The sequence below is a fragment of the Molossus molossus genome, unplaced genomic scaffold (assembly GCF_014108415.1).
Source record: "Molossus molossus isolate mMolMol1 unplaced genomic scaffold, mMolMol1.p scaffold_m16_p_15, whole genome shotgun sequence".
Classification (NCBI taxonomy): Eukaryota; Metazoa; Chordata; class Mammalia; order Chiroptera; family Molossidae; genus Molossus; species Molossus molossus.
In genome coordinates, this window is record NW_023425350.1 from 36493433 (window position 1) to 36515458 (window position 22026).

Sequence of the window (22026 nt, forward strand, 5' to 3'; positions counted from 1 at the left end):
GTCTCAGGTACTCAGGTTCTTGGAATGTAGCCCTGGTATTCTGCATAAGAGGATTTCCAGAGGGTGGGACAGATGCTGGTTGTTAATGAGCCTCACGTTGCATTTCTTTGCTTCCCTGGAAAGGGGCTAAATCCCTGAGAAAGGGGCTGCTGCTTTTCCCCACAGCTCTGGGCAAAAGCCAGCTGGCCACTGTCCTTTGTGGCTGCGACTCAGCAAAAACTCTGAGAACCCTCCAAATTTCATGTGAACCCACAGATTTCCAGTCCAGTCTGCCCTCCCTCTGCCAGAGCTTCAGGTGAGTGGCTGAGGCTAATTTAATGTTCTGTCCTGGCCCTCTGCACTGTGGAGCAGGCTTGGTATTTTATCTCTGAGGGCACTGCTCACAGCTAAGACTGCGGCTGTCCGTGGGCTCCCAGCCCACCACCCTGTCGCGCTTCTTCAAAGCATACCAGTGTCCCTGGTTGTATGGTCCTGTCCCGCTGCTTTTCTGTTGCTTTTTTCCTATGAATTGTCTTTATTTTAGTTATAATTCCTGTTTGGTCCTGGGAGATCGTCTATGTAGCTTCCATTCACTCCACCGCCATTTTTTCTCTCAATAAGTAGGTTTTAAATAAGACTGTAAGAGAGGTACTCATTGCAATGTGGACAAGAGGAAGAAATTGTTTCTGGCTAGAAGTGTCTATGAAGGTGCAATCATGGGAGAAATGCAATTAGAGGAGGGCTTTGATTAATTAATTTATGCAGAGAATGATGTTTATAACCTTCTAAATTATAATTTTGTAAAATCTCTTTCTTGACTTAGTAATTCAATAATCAGATAATCCCTGGACTTGTTATCCAAATGAATTACAGAAATTTTACCAACCAACAGTTATATCATGTGATTAATTTTATTTTAGTATTAGAAATGATATTTTATACAGATTTTTGTTATTTACATACATTCTAAATAAATCAATGCTAAAATGTGTGAGAAAATAAAATAAATATCAAATGGTTAATTTATTTGGACACATTTAATAATTTATAATTAATGACAATGTAATAATATAATATTAAAAGGACTTATCTCTAGAGAGGAAAGTTCTTCAAGGTGCAAAGAAAAAATTTTGAGTTTTCAACTATATCAATAAATTCCATGGCTAGGTTTTCCATAGGAAATGCTGAGGAATAGACTTATTCCACTTTTTCCTCTATTATTAGGAAATTTTTTTCTAGTCATCTGATTCCACTTGAGAACTACTCTAAAGGCAGTGGCTAAATGGTGATTTCTGACCAAAAACACAGTAAAAAAGAAAATTTATAATAAAGAAATAAATCTCCAGTAAAAATTAAAACAGAGAGGATAACAATAATGAACAAATGAGTACAAATTTGATCTCAAAGTTTTCCAAAACAGTTACTGACTCTATCTCTCCCTCTGTAAATACAGCCTTTAGCAAAACATCATCTACAATAAACTGTAAGTGAATCTTGATAACAATCCAAGGATATGTTGACTTTGTTAAGTGACTTTTAGTAGAAATAGTATGTCTCCTCAATCTGCTGTGTTCTGTCCATTCTTTTTTTATGCTAGGCTTGGGGAGGTTAAGAACCTGTTTTCCAAGACTGGTATTTTAATATAAGACTCTATTACCAGACATAAGCCTGAGAGGTGACAGCAAATAGGGAAGAAGAGGAAAGCTAATTTTCTTTGAAATTTAGGAGTTAGGGTCCTAAATGTATATGTAAGAATTACCTTTAGGAATAAAGACATATCTTTTATCAAGACAAAATGAAAAGAAGTGAGATTCAATGCTGGTGCTAATAAGATATCCACATGGGGATAAGCACAAAGAATTAACAAATTCTACCTGACAGTTTTTATTTTCTCTGTGAAATAAACGCAATGATATCTCAGCATAAAAGTAGAAAAAATAACGGAACCAGGGCAAGACATGCTAGCAATAGTCATTGTGGAAACTAAGAAAAATTGTCTGAATCACATAAGACTTCTGTGTGGCATTAGGGTTGAGTCAAGTTAAAGAAAATTATTTGTGTAACCATATGGTATAGCACTGAACAGTTTTCCCAGCCGAAGTTTCAATGAGACAGGAAATGATGGCTGACGAAGAATGTTTTGCAATCATACTCTCCTGAGATCAAATGTTTTTCTCTTGCCTTCTAGCTGTGCGATCCTGGGCAAGATACTCAACATGTCTAAATTCTACTTTTCCTGTCCGTAGTAGCAGAATAGGAGTGCCCACAGCTCAGAGTTATATGGGGATTCAATGAAGTAATGCATATATATAATTTAGCACAGTGTTTGACACAGAGTAAATGTTTAATAACAAAGCCATTATAATAGGGGACATAATGGTTATTAATAATTTGTTTGAATTTGTGAGTATTAAAGAGATATATTTAAAGGACAGTACAAAATGGGAGTTAAAATACCAGATGAAAGTGGATTTGAATAATCAAGTTGAGATGGCACTAGAGGCAAAATGAGAATAGTAGTGTTTTAAGCAACAAGGCCACAGGGGGCACCAGAGGTCTGATATTGGTAACTGAATAAAGTGTAGGGCTCACAAAAGACTGATGTCCCAGATGGTATTAAGAACAAATGCATAAATCATTGCAATTTTAATCCCATGATGCCTATTAATATATTTTAATAATTTATTGTGAATTCATTTTGTGCCTCTCCAAATTTAAATTGTAAGTTATGGTTATGCCAGAGCATGGGTAATATATTCTTACACAAGTTCTGTACTTCAATTACAAACATAATAACTATGTGTTGAAAAAACTGAAAAAGCCCATCATAGAATATTTTTTTTAGTTATTAGTTCTTGGAACCTGAAAGATCTCATTTTATAGTTCAAATGAAAGCTTCAGATAAATAGCTGATTTTATGATGTTAGTTAATTTCAAGTAAAGTCATAAATATAGTTTTAAAAACCATACTTTCCCTTTTCAGGACACTTGTATTTGTGAAATACAAACACACAAGTAAAAATTACATCTCACCATTTAAATTTTATATAAAGTAAGAAATGAAAGTTTCAATTTTCTTACCCCAAACCTCTTTTTGCTGAACTCCTTTAATTCTTCATTACAAATGAAAACCAATTTCTTCTTTCTTTGCAGCCTTCCATTTGTTTATGTATTGTCTACAACAGGTCTCATGATATAATGACCAGCGGAGTAGTTGAAACCAACTATATGACTATAAAGTCTAAGATATTTCTATCTGGCCCATTACAGAAAATATTTCCTGACCCTGACTTAACTTAATCATCTGTTGCTCGCATCTTTCACTTAATACTGTGTTTTAGAGTCTTTCTAGGTCAGTGCATATAGGATATTTTCTATTCATTTAAATTATTACAATATGTATCATTTTATGTTAATTTGTCACTGGTGGAAATTTAGATCTCTTCTACTTTTTAAGATATCTTACAGTCACATTTATTAAGTGTGTATTAATTAACAATTGTTGATGTATGGTATATATCTTTTAGAATATTGTAGAAAAGCAACAGCATTTAGAGCATATTCACAGATGTTGTTGTGTAATACAGATATCTCCCACTTTTTAAAAGTTTGCATTGAACCATTTAACTTTTGCGGAAGACCTTTGATAGCATGGTAACGAAAGTCAGAAAAGCAAAAATTCTCTTTGAATTTTTTTCAGTTAGCAAAAACAGGTACTAGTGTTAAGTCTTTCATAAAAGCAAAGTGGCATAATGTGAACTTTTGAAAAGTGTGGTGTACTCTTCCTTTTACACCATCTTTGGCTTATGAAGGTTTTCATAGGAACACTGTTTTGAGACAGCAGGGAGAGAACTGTATTCTGATCATTATAAAATTAAAAGTACAAAGCATAAGAAAAATTCAAATGAGTAAACAAAATACTATGAAAATAACTGTTAAAATAAGTTGAATAATGATCCTCAAATTTGAAGAGTTTTACCCCATGGAGGATACCGATGTTAGTGATAGCTAGTTAGCTACTAGATAGAAGTTTCCTCCTTTTATCTTTACAAAAAAAAACTGCCATTTAGCTATGTCTCAGTTAAACATACTTAGTATTCTAGGCTCTCATGCAGCTAGGGATTGTCTTGTATTGTTAGTATTTCAAAGTAATTAATGAATAGAAATAAAGATATGACACCTGAAGGTTTAGCAACATTTTTATAAACCTTGATGTAAGTAGCATTATGTTAAAGGCTTACCTCCTGAGGTATGATAGGGTGAAAAGTAATGTACCCTGATAGTGTATTGAGCTATAATACTAGCCTTGACTTGTCTTTCCCTGTGTTAAAAAACAAACAAACAAAACAACATTCTTTCTTCCTGTGTTTCTCCTTTACTCTCACACTACAACCACACTCACAAGACTTTTTTTTAACAAATAACTTTTTTTTTTTATTGATTTTAGAGAGAGAGGAAGGGAGAGAGAGGTAGAAACTTCAATGTGAGAGAGAAACATTAATCAGTTGCCTTCTGCATGCCCCCCAGTGGGGATTGAGCCTGAAACCCAGGCATGTGCCCTGACTGGAAATCAAACCAGGACTTCTCAGTCCATGGGACCACACAGGCCGGACGACACCAAACAATTCTGTGACACCAGGTGGATGTCCTACAATTTAACTCAATTCTGACACTGTTTACCGGGAGATAGCATCAGATTCCACAGGTTAAGGGTGAGAATCCAATGAGCCTGCCCACTACTTTCGATTCCAATTGTAAGTAGAGAAGATCCCAGGTAACCCATGACTTCTGTCCAACTTGGCTTCAAATCAGAAGTTTCCATGACTCCCTCCCCATTGCATTTGATTATTTGCTAAAACAGCTCATAGAACTCAGGAAAACACTTTCTTACAATTACCAATTTATTAAAGGATATGATAAAGGACACAGAAGATGAACACCCAGATGAAGAAATACGTAAGGGTAGTGCTGGGAAGGTCACCAAGAACAGGAGCTTCTCTTCTCATGGAGTTGGGAGGGTGTCATTCTCCCAGTGCACGGATATGTTGAACAACCTGGAATCTCTCCAAAACCCTTTCTATTGGGATTTTTATGGCAGCTTTATAGCGTAGACATGATCAGTTATTAACTCTATTTTTAGCCCTTCTGACTTCTGAAGAAAATGCGGAGGAGGGGCAGGGGCAGGGCTGGAAATTCCAGGTTTGTAATTATGGCTTTGTCGTTCCTGTGACCAGCCCCTCATCCAGGAGCCCACCCAGAGTCATCTCATTAAAACAAAAGACACTGCTATCACCCAGGGAATTACAAAGCTTGCAAGAGCCCTGTGTCAGGAACCACGGTCAAAGACCAAATACTAAGACAATACATGCTCCTAGTGCTCTTATCACTTAAGAAATTACAGTGATTTCGGTCATGCTGGTGTGGCTCAGTGGTTGAGAGTCGACCCTTCACCAAGAGGTTGCTCATTTGATTCCCAGTCAAGGAACATGCCCAGGTTGTAGGCCAAATCCCCAGTGAGAGGCATACAGGAGGCAGCTAATTGATGTTCTCTCTCATCAATGTTTCTATCTCTCTCTCCTCCTTCCTTCCTCTCTCTCTAAAAATCAATAAAGAAAAAAAATTTTTAAAGTAATCACAATGGTTTCAGGAGATTTGTGCCTGGAACTGGGGAGCAAAGACCAATATATATTTCCTATTATCTCACATATCCCTAAGTTTTTTTTGGTTTGGGGCAATTAAGCCCCTATATATTTGAGCCACAGTAGAACTTTCTTTTGTTTTTTGAACCAGATATAATCCTAAGAAGCAACCAGCAATCTATACTGTGCTACAATAGTTCCATTAGGCTAGTATTAACTTTCTATGTGAGTACATTTTTCCCCCTAATGACTATAAGAATTTTAACACAGGAAGTTCTTATAAAGTAGGTATTTAATACATATCCACAGCTTTAAATACTATTTACATTTTAACACTTCCAAAATTTCTATTTCTAAACCAAAATTATCTTCTCAGATCAAGACTTCTATAACCACCAGATTTTGTTGTATCTCCCCTTGGATGTTTGACATAAATTTCAAATTTAACACATCCAAAACCAAATGCTTAATCTTACCTGCCAAGTTTTTCTCCTCCTTCAGTCTTTAAAGTTTATACTGACTCTTCCTCGGGCCAGCAAGTTGGGTTACTTTCTCTTTATATTCAACATTGCCAAAATGCAACCTGTCACCGAGATCTCTGAAGTCTACGTCCCAAACATCACTTGCCCCTTCTCTGCACCTCTATTTTAACACCACAGACATGCCATCACTTCATACTGCTGCTTCTGCAATTCTCTCTCTAAATTTTCTTTCTACTCCTTTCCAATTTATTTTTCATATAAGAATTATCTTTTGAAAATATAAGTTAAATGTTGCTCATGCCCTATCTTAAATACTTACAAAGGCTTTCTATCATACTATGAAAACGTAGTTCAAAAATGCCCTGTATGATCAGCTCCTTTCAACCTCTCCACCTAATCCTATAATTTTTCTGCTTGTTCATTATGTTCAAGAAATCATGTGTTATTTCAGTCCCTAAAAGACTTTAAATTATTTTCTACCTATGAGACTCTATATATGCTGCTCCCCTTCACTGAATGTCTCCCTAGATAAATATTATCTTTCCTTTAGATTTCAGTTTTCACATTATGGCCATCCTTAGAGAGTCTTTCACTGATATTCAATCTAAGTTAATAGTTCCTCCTCACTTCTCACCATTTATGTAATTAGTCCCCTTGACAGATCACAGCACCGCTGATTATGTCTCCCTTAATAGCACTTTATTAACAAAGTCAGAGGCCATCTCCATCTGCTTCAACACTATATACTCAACTCTTAGGATCGTTTATGGCACATAGTAGGTGTTCAATAAAAGTATGTAAATGAGTAGATGAATGCATGACAGAATGACTTTACTGAACTGCATTACCCATGGTAGATAAGGAATTTCAGAACCAAGAGGTCAAAATGAATACCATCAAGACATTATTCATGTTTCTAGAATATTGTGATACTATAAAATCTGGATCCTTAAAATTCAATGGAACTGTAGGGTTCAATACTTGGTTCTTGCTGTCTTTCTTATAGACAAACTTATACTCAATAGTCACCTAATAAGGGACAGTTTTGGAATCTCCCCTAGTTACTATGAACGTGATATCCTTTTAATTATCTGCTTTTGAGTTCATAAATAATGGTCATTCAGATTTCATTGATGTTATTTTTATATTTTGATTTTTATTCAATCTGGAATTGATGTCTGATTAAGGTATGAGTTAAAAATGTTAATGCATTTTTCCAATTTGCATGATTATTTCAGGTCACTATTTTGGAATAGTCTTTACTCCATAAATTTATCACACAGAGGAAAGGGATTGAAGATTGGTGAAATGAGCTAGTAAACATATATACAAGCTCTATTTTTAATATAATAAAATGTAATTTTGCAAAAGATAATAGTCATTGTTATTCTAGGGTATGGTTAGAAAATAAGGCTTCTCACATCTGACACATTTTCTTGCAAAGATGGAATGGTGTTTTACTTGATCTGAGGGAGATAATGATTTGACAATAGAAAGTCCTAGATGGGGACATAGCTAGCATCTTCTAGACTCAGAATTATTATGCTAGAATAATTACAATAATATTGTATAATTTTAAAAGCTACCTTTAGAAAACTACATCCCTTGGGGGGAACAACATCCAGTTTGGAAGTATTTCTGGTACACACCATCAGATTTACTTACTCCATTGTTGTATATTTATTACTATTTCCCAATCTCCTAAATGCCCTAACTATTAGCAACCTTGTCAATGTAGTCATGAACAATCCTTTATCCTCTATATTACAAGTTCTGTTCAAAAGCTAGTACTACCATAACAAGTACCATTGACTGGATGGATTAATTGACAGAAATTTATTTTTTTTTAGAGTTTTGGATGCTAAATGTCCAAGATCAAGCTGTCAGAAGATATGATTTCCCTTAAATCCTCTCTCCTTGATATCTTTTCCCTGTGTTCTCACTTGGTTTTTCCTCCATATACTTGCACGCTTGGTATCTTTTCTTGTGTCTACATTTCTTCATATGAATCAGATTAGATTATGGTCCACCCTAAAGGCCTCATTTTACCTGATCAGCTCTTGAAAGGCCTTAATGTGACAGAAGTACAGTCACATTCAGAGATATTGGGAGTAAATCTTCAACATACGAATTGTTGGGGAGGGACACAAATCAGCCCATAAAACAAGAGGAACTTAATTTGGAAACATGGAACTTAAATCACTGTATCCAGAAAGAGTTTGAAATGTAAACTAGAAATCAGTCAGACCATGCTTAATGCCTGTGGCTTCTCATGGATCTTAGATAAACATGCAAATTCTTTAAGATGGATTATGTGTCTCCATATGGTCTGACTCATGCTTACCTCTCTAATTCTATTGCATTATATCCTTTACAAACTACATTTCAAATGTATAGCCTCCTTTTCTGTTCTTTAAACTTATCCCTCCCGCCGCCCCCAAACATTGTAGATTTGACTAGAATGTCTTACTTTCAGCTTTGCAAATGCCAGTTTATTAGTATCCTTCACACCTTAATTAAAAGTTCATGTCTTTAAACTACTTTGTCTAAAGGTAGGCTTATTTACCAACTATATTCTATCTCATTTCCCTGTTTATTCACTTCATTACATGTTGTACAATTGTTCCTTTTTTATTAACATGTCTATTAGAGGATCCTTGAAGGCAGGAACCCTGAACCTCTTGCCTACTACTGTACCACAGATCCTATTGTATTGCTTGTTGTATAATAGGTAATCAGTATATATTCAATTAACTAATCTTTTATTTTTATTTTTGATGTTGATATATAACCTAGTTGAACAAGGGAATATAACTGGTCTCAGTAGGCATTTATTTAATCACACCTTCATTCAATACACATTTATTAAACACCGTCCAACAACTATGTAGTTTCTAAGAGCTCAAAGTTAACAAAAGAACCTAGTTCCTGGCCTCGTGAATTTTATTTGTCAACAACTACAATACGGTGTCATAAGTATTCAATTATGGAAAGCTCAGGAAACATACTGGAGGGTCAGTTAAGAAGCATGCTTGAGAATGTCCTCACCTTGGATGGTCACATGAGACCCGTTTGAATATAAGGACAAGGCCCCTCATTCCTTTTCTCTGCAGCTCTGCAATATTTCTCTTGTATTGAGTTTGTTGCAATATTTCTTCATAAAGAGAACTTACGTTCTTAAATTTCAAGAGGAGTTTTTATATATGCGTATATATTTACTAGAAAATTGAGCCAAGGGAAGGGAAGAGATGAGATCACTCAAAAAGTGTTATAATTTTAAAATGGTTTTAGAGTAACAAGTTGTATTTGTTTTATTGAATATATACAGGTTCCCCAAAGGGAAACAGAGGGTAACTTCTAAACCAACTAGCTTCACGAACAGAAAAGGAACGTGTGTTTCTGGGTCTGCTATGATGATAATGTGTTGCTTTAGAACCTCAGTTGAGAACTGGAGGACAGTAACACCTACCAAAAAGAAGTATTGTACTAAATGAAAAAAAAAACATAGTTAACATGGAAACTGACATATAGTAAGCTCACAAAGAAATGTGTCCCTTATTTTAATTTTCAGCTAATACCCTCCAGCTATTTTAAATACTGACTCCATTTTAAATAAAATAAAATTCAAAAATTTTCTAGGGCCCATTAAATAAAAAGCAAACTTTACAGCTAAACAATCAAAGTCCCTCACAGTATGGACAGAGACATATTTTCCAATTTCTTAAATTTTAAAAATATCTTCCCCATCACTGAGTGATTTTTGTTTGTGCCAGGCCTTTATTATACCTAAAGTGTACCTTCTATTTTTGCCTGAGAAAAATTCCACCTTACCCTATGCAGCAGCATTCTGTAACCTTGTTACTGCAGGATGCATAACATCTAAATCTCTTTGCCTCACCTGTCGTTTTAACTGTTTTCTGTGTGATTTTCTGTTAGATTTGTCACCCAGGTAGTCTAAACTAATTGAAAGCAGGAAATCAATTCTAATATTTTATTCATTTATCTGTTGCACATAGTAGAGTAGCAGTTATGTAGATGACTTCCCTTCCCTTCCCTTCCCTTCCCTTCCCTTCCCTTCCCTTCCCTTCCCTTCCCTTCCCTTCCCTTCCCTTCCCTTCCCTTCCCTTCCCTTCCCTTCCCTTCCCTTCCCTTCCCTTCCCTTTCCTTCTCCTCCCCTCCCCTCCTCTCCCCTCCCCTCTCTTCTCCTCCCCTCCCATCCTCTCCCCTCCCCTCTCTTCTCCTCCCTTTCCTCCTCTCCCCTCCCCTCTCCTCTTCTTTCTCTGTTTTTGTCTGTCAGGGTGGGGAACATTGTATAAAACCGGCGGAATCAATACCAGTTAACATCAGGCACCTCACCAAATGAGCCTGACCAAATATAGAAGGCTAATTTTTAAGTTAATAATTTTGTATGGCCTGTGAATAATGTTATAAATATCCAAATGGCCCTTGGCAGAAAAAAGGTTCCCCACCTCTGATACACACATACACATATACACACAGAATGTTGAACAGTGATTTTTTAATAGTTCAAAGAGTCGTCTCTAGATTATACTGTCCTATTAATTAATTCATAAAATCATAGAAAGAGAGAAACACTAGAGTTGGAAAGAATATCAAGGATTCATCTGCTCCCTGATACCAGCCACAGAGGTTCTAATTCAGTAGGTTTGTTGTGAAGGTCCAACAACTGCATTTGTTTAATGTCAAAAGGTGATGCTGATGCACAATCCTAGCTGTACAGTTCTGGTCTCTTTGACCGCCTCCCTCACATCCTTTTTGTAAATGCACTGACACCTTGAAAGGTAACTTTTCCTAGGTCACAGGAGTATTTGATGACAGAAGTAGAAGAAGAAATGTCAGCTGTTCTGTGACATTTTGCGGTGATGTTTCTTTTCCATCTACTGTACTGATACTGGCTATCAAGTAAAAGAAAATAACAGCACTGATTTTTTCTATTTTCTTGTTATGTTGCTACTTTATTTTTCATAGGCACTATCATTTTTTAAAAAACTGCAGCATTAAAGCTCTTTTGCTGTCAAAATTATCAGGCAAGAACATTGGCTCTATGGCAAAAGTTTATGTTGCAGATTGTGAGCTAATCAAACATGAGGAACCATCAAAACTTTTCTGTTGAGATATGGGGCTCTACTAACATTTTTCTCAATCCCAACTCAAATGAAAATATGGAACCAGGCAAAGTAACCTCATTCTTGCTCAGATATAACATGGTATATCTTCTAAATAGGTATTCAACCCATGGGAAAAATAGAACATCATATTGAAATCCGTAGTGTAGTTGGAATGGGTCCAATCTCAGATGTTGCCACCTTTTATAAATTTTATTTTCTAAAATTATTGAATATATAAATTATTTCATACCCATTTCAGCAGAATCTGCTCAATTAATAATAATTATAATACATTTCAGATACAGACTTTGTAATTTGGAAAAACTATTTTGAACTGTTTCGTTTCATTTTGAAGTGGCAAATCATAAGAAATAACTAAGTCTACCCATAACTTCATTGAATCCCTGAGTGAATCTTGTCATAATTTTGGAAAAATCAGGAATCTACAACTTGATTTTGGTACCTCTGGAGGTACCTAGAAGACAGAGGCAGGGTATAGTTTATTGCACAGAATCAACATTTTCACAGAATGTTTCCTATTAAGTGAACAATACCTGGAAGGAGAGACCAACCCCAAATGGAAAATTTGCAAGAAGATAATTAATCCTTCATGTCTAAAATAAAAATTTACCATGGATTCTTTAATAATTTTCCAAAGATAGAAGAAAATATTAATTTTATTATTACTAAATTATTATTAAACATGGGATAATCAATGACTTAAACCAAGCTGGGCTAATTGAGAGAAAATTATCATCCTCCTCTGTGAGAATATTTCTCATAAACTACCTCTGAAGTCTAATGGATTATTATGCATTTATTCTAATAAATTATATTTCCATGGTAAACTGGATGAGATTTTAATATTTTAGCATTCATTAAGTTGTGAAGGCTTAGAGCCAGCATAGTAATGAGCCTGTTTTGTCTTCTAGTTAATAGCCATCATTATCATAAATTTATATAAATTCAGATTAACCTGTAGAATTGATATAAACATTTTAATTTTGCATATTTTATCTTAGAATTAAGAAATATAGGTTTAGTTTTTACTCATAAATACTTAATATATAAGAACTTTAATATGTATAATATGGGTAAACATTTTATTTTATACTTAGCATGCCAGCTGTATAATTAAAAGCTAATTTACATAGTTATAGAAGCTTATCTGAACTATTCTTTAGCATGTGCCATTATTCATATTTTCATATTTGTAGCCAGTGATATATTGTGCTAAATGATTGAAACATCTGGGCAGAGGCAGCTTCTCTAAAAGTAGATAGACTTCACGAGGATGAAGTAGAACTCTAAATAAAAATCCAAGTATCGCTGTCCAAAAAGAAGAGGAATTAGATAGCTGACATCCTAAAATAAAACTATCTATGACAATAATGGAGGAGAAAAATACAGAAAACGTAGTAGGAAAATCAAATTTGGTCAGAAACAAGTTTCCCAAAATCAACTGGGAAAGTGAACTAGACTAGTTTTGTCTATTGATAAACTGCATATAGCTCATTCTATATGTGAGTTAAGTTTTTTGTAGTGTTTTACTATTTTTTCAACACTGTTATTATAGATGTCCCCATTTTTCCCCCCTTTGCTCCCATCCACCCAGCCCCCAACCCTATTTATCTTTGGTCATCACTACGCTGTTGTCTGTGTCCATAGGTTATGCATATATTTTATTTGGCTAACCCCTTCACCTTCTTTCCCTAGTATTTTATGTAAGTTTGGGGACAGAATTTAACTGTTATTTTCACTGGCAAATTTTATGGTCTTATTGTTTCAGTATATCGCATCTGTATATTGATATGCTGGCTTTTACATGAAAGCATATGATGATTCTTGATGATATTGTTGTATGTGTTGCTGTAATGATGATAACGATGCCTATGATGATGAATGACAAACTAAATTTTACAGGTTTGGTGACTCAAAGGGAGGTGAATAAGTGGAAAATATAAGTATTGGTAATTCTTTTGAGAAGTACATTTTTGAAGTGATACATAAGACAGGGCTGTGCAAAAGAGTTTGACCTTCCCCAGAGACCTGGCGTTTTCCCTCATCTCCCTAGAAGTAATCTTTATTTGACTGGAAATTTGGGTGTAGACATATAATAACAATGTGATTTAGTGAGAGGCTGGCTATGTCAGAAAAACCAACCATAATTTAGGGTGAAGACTTTGGATCAGATGTTATCAGTTTATTTAAATAGTCATGTGGGCATTCAATCAATCATGCATATGTAATGAAGCAAAATTAAAAAAAAAAAAAACTCTGGATACTGATGATTATATGAGCTGTCTATTGTTGACAATATCCCATGCATATCAATTCCAGGAGGGTATTATGTCCTGAGGAAATGAAAAGCTTTATAATTGAGTGTGATTTTAGGCGTCTCCCCTACCCTCCCACTGAGCTTGGTGTCTGAGGCCTTGAGCAGACTCGGCAGCCTAGATGAATGTGCCTTCAAACCATGTGGTTTGGCTAACTTGAGATAGGCTCTAACTGAGGGCTTTTTGTGGTTTAGGAATGTGCTTCAATTATGTTAATAAAAACATTTTGTGTCTAGCCGGTGTGGCTCAGTGGTTGTGCTATGACCCATGCACCAAGAGGATGCCTGTTCAATTCCTGGTCAGGGCACATACCCAAGCTGTGGGCCAAATCCCCAGTTGGGGGCATGCAGGAGGCAGCCAATGGATGTTCTCTCTCATCGATGTTTCTATCTCTCTCTCACTCTCCCTTCCTCTCTCTCTAGAATCAATAAAGAAAAAAATGTTTTGTGATAGTTATTAAAAATGTAATGCACTGCAGGAAAGAAAAGAAAAAGCCCCAAACTAACTACTGAGGGAAAACAGTTGTAAAATGTGGTATACCTGTTTACAGAATTCTATTAATGCCTCTCTTTATTTATCAATTTATTTATAGCTATATAAATAAATGGAGAGAGGTTTTTTTATCTAGATCATTTAGACATGTGGTGTGAGAATACAATATATTAAGATTGTCTTGAATTTCAAGGAAGAAAAATAAACAACTAAAATAATTTATATGTTACAAATACTTTACTAGAAAGTTATCTTTCTTTAAAAATTCACTAAATTTAGAGGAAATTACGAGAAAAATTAAGAAATGGAGTATTTTATAAACTAACATTCTAATATATTTGGTATTGATGGATATTCTACTTTGAAAGAAACAGAGATTTGCACACAATCCTCCCCCAAATCCTGCTTTTACATCTTGATTATGTATGCTTATATCATTTTCCTTTTACAAGTATTCTATCGTGCAACAACTGTTCTCTAAATTGCTAAACTCAGTTCCAAATCTGAGTAGTTTTACCTCTCAAGATCATTCATTTCCAACAGCTTTCTAATTTCTGAATTTCTTATTTTGTTTCACTTCTTGGTTAGCTAGATTTATCATTAATTTTTGTTCAACAATGTCTAATATGCAACACTTTATGAAAATGTCCTTTTAGTCACTTGATTCACAACTTGCCAGTATACTAATTTTGGATCGTAATTTATTTCCCCACAACTTTGGTAATGACATTTTCATCTAAACTTGAATGTTGTTAGGCTGAATATGAGACTAGTCTCCTTTTTTGTAAAAAGCTTTTTATTAAACAGATATATTTTAAAAGATGATTTATTGGTCTTCAGGCTCTAAAATATAGAGTTGAACTCAATAATCTTAGTTTACTTCTAGCTCCCAATGTTCAGAATCTCAAATATCAGAAATAAAGTAAAACAAACCTTCTAAAAATAATTCAGAATTTATTTGCAATATAAATTAGATATAACCCCTACAAAGAGGGCAGCGATTTTTTGTTTGTTTTATTCTTTAGTTTTCAGTTCATTCAGCAATCAGGTATATAGTTGGCAATTTCTGGACTAAAGTGTGTGTCAGCCAGAGTGTTGTCAACCAACTAAAGGCCTTAAAGCTGAGGGACAATTTGCGTGGGAAAATGATATACAGAAAATTCAGAAACCTGAACTGTGTTTACTTTTGTTTCCTTTCAAACAGCCTAATCATTTCAATTACTCCAAACAACCTTAAAGTCATTGCCTCTCAGAAAAGAAGCTATAAAAAAATGACAGTTGTGGCCAATAAGACAAAATCCAAACAAAAGCATGATGACAATGCTTAATAATCCTTAATCAACAACAATCAGTTGCTAGGTGTCTTAAGTTTGATTTCCAGCTCTATTAGTAAATATCCATGCTCATTTAGGTCACTTAATCTTATCTCTACTGCTCAGTTTCTTATCTACAATACAACAGATACAGCATTTTCCCAGTTGCTTTCGCACACACTCAAGTATTTTTGCTGGGTAGTGCTCTGAGGGCTGGGGTAGGGAAAAGTGAGTAAAAGGAAACTGATTGAACAGGATTCAGTGAGCCTCTCCACTTTAATCTCTTCTGCAGCTAGATTTCTGCGTATTTTTATGTGTGAAAGAGGAAATAAGGTGTAATAATAAAAAGTAAATGTAAAATTCATTTTAGTTTTATAATTTAATTATATAATTGTTTTCTTACAATATTTTTCTTGCAATTGTTTTCTTACAGTGTTGGCAGAGTAAAGAAATAGAACAAATAGCTATTAATTTTTAATTGATCATCATCTCCAATAGATTTTATTTCACATTCTCCATGCTTTTCCAGTAATCTCAAATTCATTATTCTTCTTTAACATATGACGTCTGCAGGAAATATCATTACTTACTCAGATTTTCCTTAGTGAAGTAGCTTTCTCAATGAGATTTTGAGCACCATATTTGTGTAGTATGGTATTCAGTGAATAGACATACTGATGGAAGTATTCAGGTTAGATAGAGTCAGAAATTAATATGGAGAAACAACATGCCTTCATGTCCAGTTGGTACAAAAACTAATATGAAGCAAATAAAAAGAATCAGCAATACACTTACAAACTAAAACTTGAATTGAGAATTACATGAGTAAAAGGCACACCGAAAAATATTATACTAACTCCTTTGCTTCCCAGTTAGTGCTTATTGCTTTTATGTGCTAAAGGACCTAGAGGATGGAAAATTAAACTTTATTAGTTCAAATTAAGAATATTAAAGCTAATTTGATTACCACAATATAACCAGTAGTTATAACAGAAATGCTACAATGCTTCAATAACTGAAAAGTTATTCATTTATTTTTGAGGAAGCTTAAGATTACAGAAAAGCTTTTCTTCTCGGGTTGTGAATGATTGCAGTGAAGCCTCTAACTTTTCAGCATTCCTGTATCATTTTTTGCCTTGAAACCTCATACTCTTTACCACTGAGATCAGAGTGACCTGCCCCCTCACTTGGCACTGGATTCAACCATGTGCCTTGCTCTTCCCAATGGTATATCAGCTTATGCACCGAGTTTTGCTGTCTTGAACCTTTGCCATCTTGATGAGAGCATGCCTAAACTAATCTACTGAAAGATGAAAGATTCATGGAGCACAGCCAAATCACCAAAGTGGTCCCAGCCAAGACCAACCTAAATCAGCCAACATTTAGCTGTTTCAGTGAGCCTACAACATAAGAGATCACAATATGTGAGTGAACACAGCCAAGACCAAAAACACTAACCAGCTGATCACAGCCTAAATTGCAAACATTCAGACTAGTGAGATAAACAAATTCTGAATATGCTAAACCACTTATTTTTTGGGTAATAGATAATTGGTACAGAATTCCTAATGTTTAATTATAAATCCATGCATAAAGTGAGATTTATTTATTTCTAACATCTTGTGTCTATTTATCTCTGGATGTGATTATAATGCTTGCTGTAGAACTGAAAGAAATATTATTTAAAACATAAAATCATATTTCCTTAAAATAAAAGACACTCTAATTCAATACTTAACAGTATTTCTTGTATTGATACCAAAAGAAATTTACTTTTTTAAGGCCATCTATTATGTTACAGTGATAATGAAGAAAAATGTCAGGAGTCTAGTAATCTAAGAATGTTACTCAGTACAAATACTAATTATTTTATGAAATATATATATAATAAATGTATATATTTATATATACATATATGTCACCAAAATAATGGACTAGAATTGTCAGGTCTTGTTCTCACATAAACAACTATGGAGAGAGAGAGAGAGAGAGAGAGAGAGAGAGGGAGAGAATAGCAAGTTCTGACAAAGATATGGAGAAAAATGATACTTGTGGACGGCTGTGGCAATCTAAAATGGTGCAGCTACTGCGGAAAACAGTGTGTCAGTTCCAAGAAATTGAATGTAACATTACCTTATGGCCTCACAATTCCGGAAATATACCCATGATTAAAGGATGAACTCAAATAGTTATTGGTAAACCCATGTGCATAGCAGCATTATTCACAATGGCCAATGAAGAAAGTAACCCAAGTGCCCAGTCACTGATTGACAGATCAATGGGTAAACAAAGTGGGATATATATATCTATCACATTTATATAAAACAAAGTATTATTCAGCCTTAAAAAGGAATGAAATTTCGACACGTGCTACAACATGGATGAATCTTGATGAAATTTTCCAAGTGATATAAGCCAGATGCAAAAGGACAAATGTTGCCTTGTTCCACTTACATGAGTCCCTAGAGTAGTCAGATTCATAGAGACAGAAGTAGAGTGGTGCTTGCCAGGGTTTGGAGTCACAGGAAGTTATTGTTTAATAAGGACACAAGTTCGGGCAGGAAAAATGGAGAAAGTTCCGGATGGATGGAGTGCTGGTGGCAAAACAGAATAAATGTGTTTAATGCCATCAGACTATACACTTAAAAATGGGTAAAATGCTAAATACAGATTTATAAATACATTTTCTACGGGACCATAGTTATTCCATTTATGAAATGTGTGTAATAAAACATATTTCTAATGACAAATTTACTAAGAGGATCATATGAAATGAGTATGTAAACACGGGTATGTGCACATGACACTTTAAAATTAATTAAATTTCACAAATGCAAGTAGTTTTTATTTAATTACATAATAGTCTCTAAGTAAAATATAGTGTATTTGTAAAACGTTAACATCTTTCTCTGGCCAGTTTGGCTCAGGGGTTAGAGCATTGGCCCGCGGACCAATGAGTCACGGGTTCAATTCCGGTCAAGGGCAAGTACCTCGGTTGCGATTCGTTCCCGGCCTGGTTGGGGTCATGCAGGAGGCAGCCACTCGATGTGTCCCTCTCACGTCGATGCTTCTCTCTCTCTCTCTCTCTCTCTCTCTCTCTCTCTCTCTCTTCCTCTCTCTCCACCCCACTCTATCTGAACAAAGGTAGAAAAATGTCCTTGGGTGAGCATAAAGAAAAAAAAAAATTAACATCTCATATAAAGCTCAGAAAATAGTATGAATGTTTGAAGTGCTAAATCTACCCAGAATTTGGTTATAGGAGAACTTATGTCTAATTCTTCCTCTGAATATCTTCACAACTATATTTTTGATCTACTAATCTCATGAACTCTCTTCTTTTTGTTTTCACACATCCAATTGATTAAATCAGCATAGGAATGGTGGAAAAAAACATTATTGATGAGAGGAGAATTTCTAAAAATGCTTGACATTTTTAGATTATAGATTCTGCTTTTTCTTCTTGAGGCCTGGAGAATTTTAAAAAAATCTAAATTATTAGTTTTCATCTGTTTTACTGTCTTAATGTCAACTAACCACTCTCCAAACCCAGTTAGTGTAGACATATGTAGACACACAGACACACACACACACACACACTTTAAGTACTGTTCAAACTAAAACTAAATCTTATTACTATATTTATTTTGTGTATATATGTATATATATAAGCTTTCAAAATATGTCGACACCTGACAGTGTGGGTGAGAATGAACAATTAGGGGTTGGAAATAAAAGATAAAAATGAAAATTAATGTTCAACTGAAAGGATAATATTAAAAACAGTGCAAAAAAAAATCTGTTCTTACCAAAGGATGGAGAGAAATTTAGAGCAATAAAAGTTAGACCCCAATTATCTGTTTAAAAATATGTCCTCCTAATGTACTAATGTATCTAATCACCAGTGGCAAAAAAAAAAAAAAAAGAGTTTATAAATTGAAAGATAATGTCTTTTTTTCAACAACTGGTTCGATTTAGTGAAAGAACAAAAAATAATATTATTTATGTCAGTGAGATATGGTGCTTTTAAGATTTTTTTATATTGGGTTCACACGTAGAGCACTTTATGAGTTGTTTAGAACTATGCACACTCAATCTGTCTAAGTAAATATGTGTTTAGCTTGAGGGTGAAAGCTCATAAAGTTAAAATACCTCTCCCCTCCCACATTTTAGAAAATAAACAGACATGGGATTTTGAGACTGTGGTTGCCAGTAATTGTGGGTGAGGAGAGAGATGAATGGGCATAGCATAGAGGATTTTAGGACAGTTAAAATATACTGTATGATGCTATAATTGTGGATACATGTTATTATATATTTACCCATGTTCAAAGAATGTGCAACACCATGTGTGTGGGGCCTAATGTAAACTGTGGACTTTGAGTGATTATGATGTATCAGTGTAGGTTCCTCAAATGTAACAAATACACCACTCTGGTAGGGGATGTTAATAACGGGGAAAGCTAGCATGTGGGGCGGGGGGAGGTATATGGCAAAGCATGGTATTTTCCTCTCAATTTTGCTAGGAACCTAAAACTGCTATAATTTATAAAGGCTTAATTTAAAAAATAAATGTTTATGAAAATTTGTAAAGGTTAAAAAATCCCAACCAAACAAAAACAAAACAAAGTAAAAAAGCACCAATAGGGTCAGTGAGGTTGCGGGTGGAGAATTCCTGGAGATTCTCAGCTGGATATGATGCACGAAAAATCCTCTGTTCCAGATAATTACAAAAGATTATTTAATATGTTTTACAATAAGAACAACCAGAAAGCATCTGTGTAAATTAGAAAGGAATCTGAACCCAAATATGAGTTAATTAAGGTAGAGAAAGAGGAAATGAGAGAGACAGAAAACCAACCTTGTTTCTGTGATTCCCTTTTAGCTTCGTTGAACTCTGTTCTTGGAAAGACCAAGGCTTGTTAGAAAGCCTGCCTGAAAATATAGGCTCAAGTGGTCTAATTAAGAGGGAAGAAAAGAGTCTGGGTAAAGGGCAGGTCGAAAGGAAGGCAAGGAGGGCCCAACAAGCAATCCTATGTTCTTAATTGGAAAAGGCTGAACTGTTTCCTACGCGGGGTTTTCTGAGTAGCATTTCCTCCAGGCTGTGATTTTACAAAAGAAAATCTTTTACCTTATAACTTTATATCTTCGGACACACTAATATTCAAAGGTACATCCTTTTGTTTCTCGAGCCCAGAACTTTTGTGTCATATCATAAAGTTTTGAGATGTACCACTGTTTCTCTGCCAGAAAATGTCCAAGCTAGAGGTTTCATCTCTTGCTATTAATTTACTAACACATCAGTATATTTAAGTCATTTAAAACTTTAAAATAAAGAAGCTTTAAATACTTCTTTAAACATTAAAATGGAGAGACCTTTCAAAAGAAATCAGAAGCTTTCTCAAACAAGTGGTATAGTTTCCTTCTTGCAGAAAGCATTTCCAGAACACATAAGAATGAAAAAGAATGGATACATAGTATGTTCCTTTTCTCCCCTCCCTCCTTCTCTCCTTTCTCCCACTCTGTATGTGATTGTGTGTGTGTGTGTGTGTGTGTGTGTGTGTGTTCTTTTATTTAGAATTTAAACCACTGAGTATGTTATAATGTTTATGTTCATGGGCAACCATTATATTTCTTAAACCTAGTCAGGAACACTAAGAACAGTAATCACATTCTTATCTATCATGGTTTGACTAACTTTTCCCCTGAAATATTGCCGTAGGTGTCTATTGAGAAAAAAAAGCTTCAAGAAATACATATATTGAACCAAACATTCCCTGTAACTGCTTTCTTTTTTCAGTTTAGCTAGGTATTGCTCCAGCGTGCTGAATGGCTTTCTGGAATACCAATAGATCGCTAAAAGTATGGAACTTAGTCTCAACTAGCCCTCAGGCACTGAGAGGATCTGACTCCTTGTGCATACACACACATCCACACAAGAAATGATTTTCTGTTAGATAAACAAGATTAATTAAAACGTGTAACTGTTTTTATCCCACTTACACCTAAACAATTTAAGATACTGTATAAAAATATATTCTCTACCCAAATAACTTATTTGTATATCGTTGAATTAGGTGTGACCAAAACAAGCTAATAATAAGAAAAATATGATAAAGGCAAGAGTTAAATGAATTCAAAAAATACATAAGCAAAGGTATAAATACTTGCTAAAATATAGAATATAGCCCTGAAAGTAACACTGCAAGAAGAGCAGGTTCCTGTACAAATGGTAAGGATTTTGGCTTTATTCTGATTACAACATGACAATATTGATAACATTAGCATAAATGTGATAACATTAGATTTAAGTTCAAAATTGCTTTGCATGTGATTTGTGTAAAGGTTAAAGAGAGAAAGTTTTCAAGGAAGAAATAACATGTCAGAGAAGATGGAGGATTCTTCTACTTTTAGCAGCAGAGCAGTGGGGATTCATTATTGGTTGGATGGAGGGGAGAATGAAATATCAAGGCTAGATGACAACTCTTGGCTTATGCATATTAAATATACATATACTCATGTATAAACAAAATGCATTAGTTATTAAAATAAGTGGCAAATAAATACAGAAATGTATGTGTATGCTCTGTTAGTAAGAAATCCAAAATGGAAAAATTTTTTTCTTTTTGCCTTATGTAAATTTTCCAGCTATTGTGTCC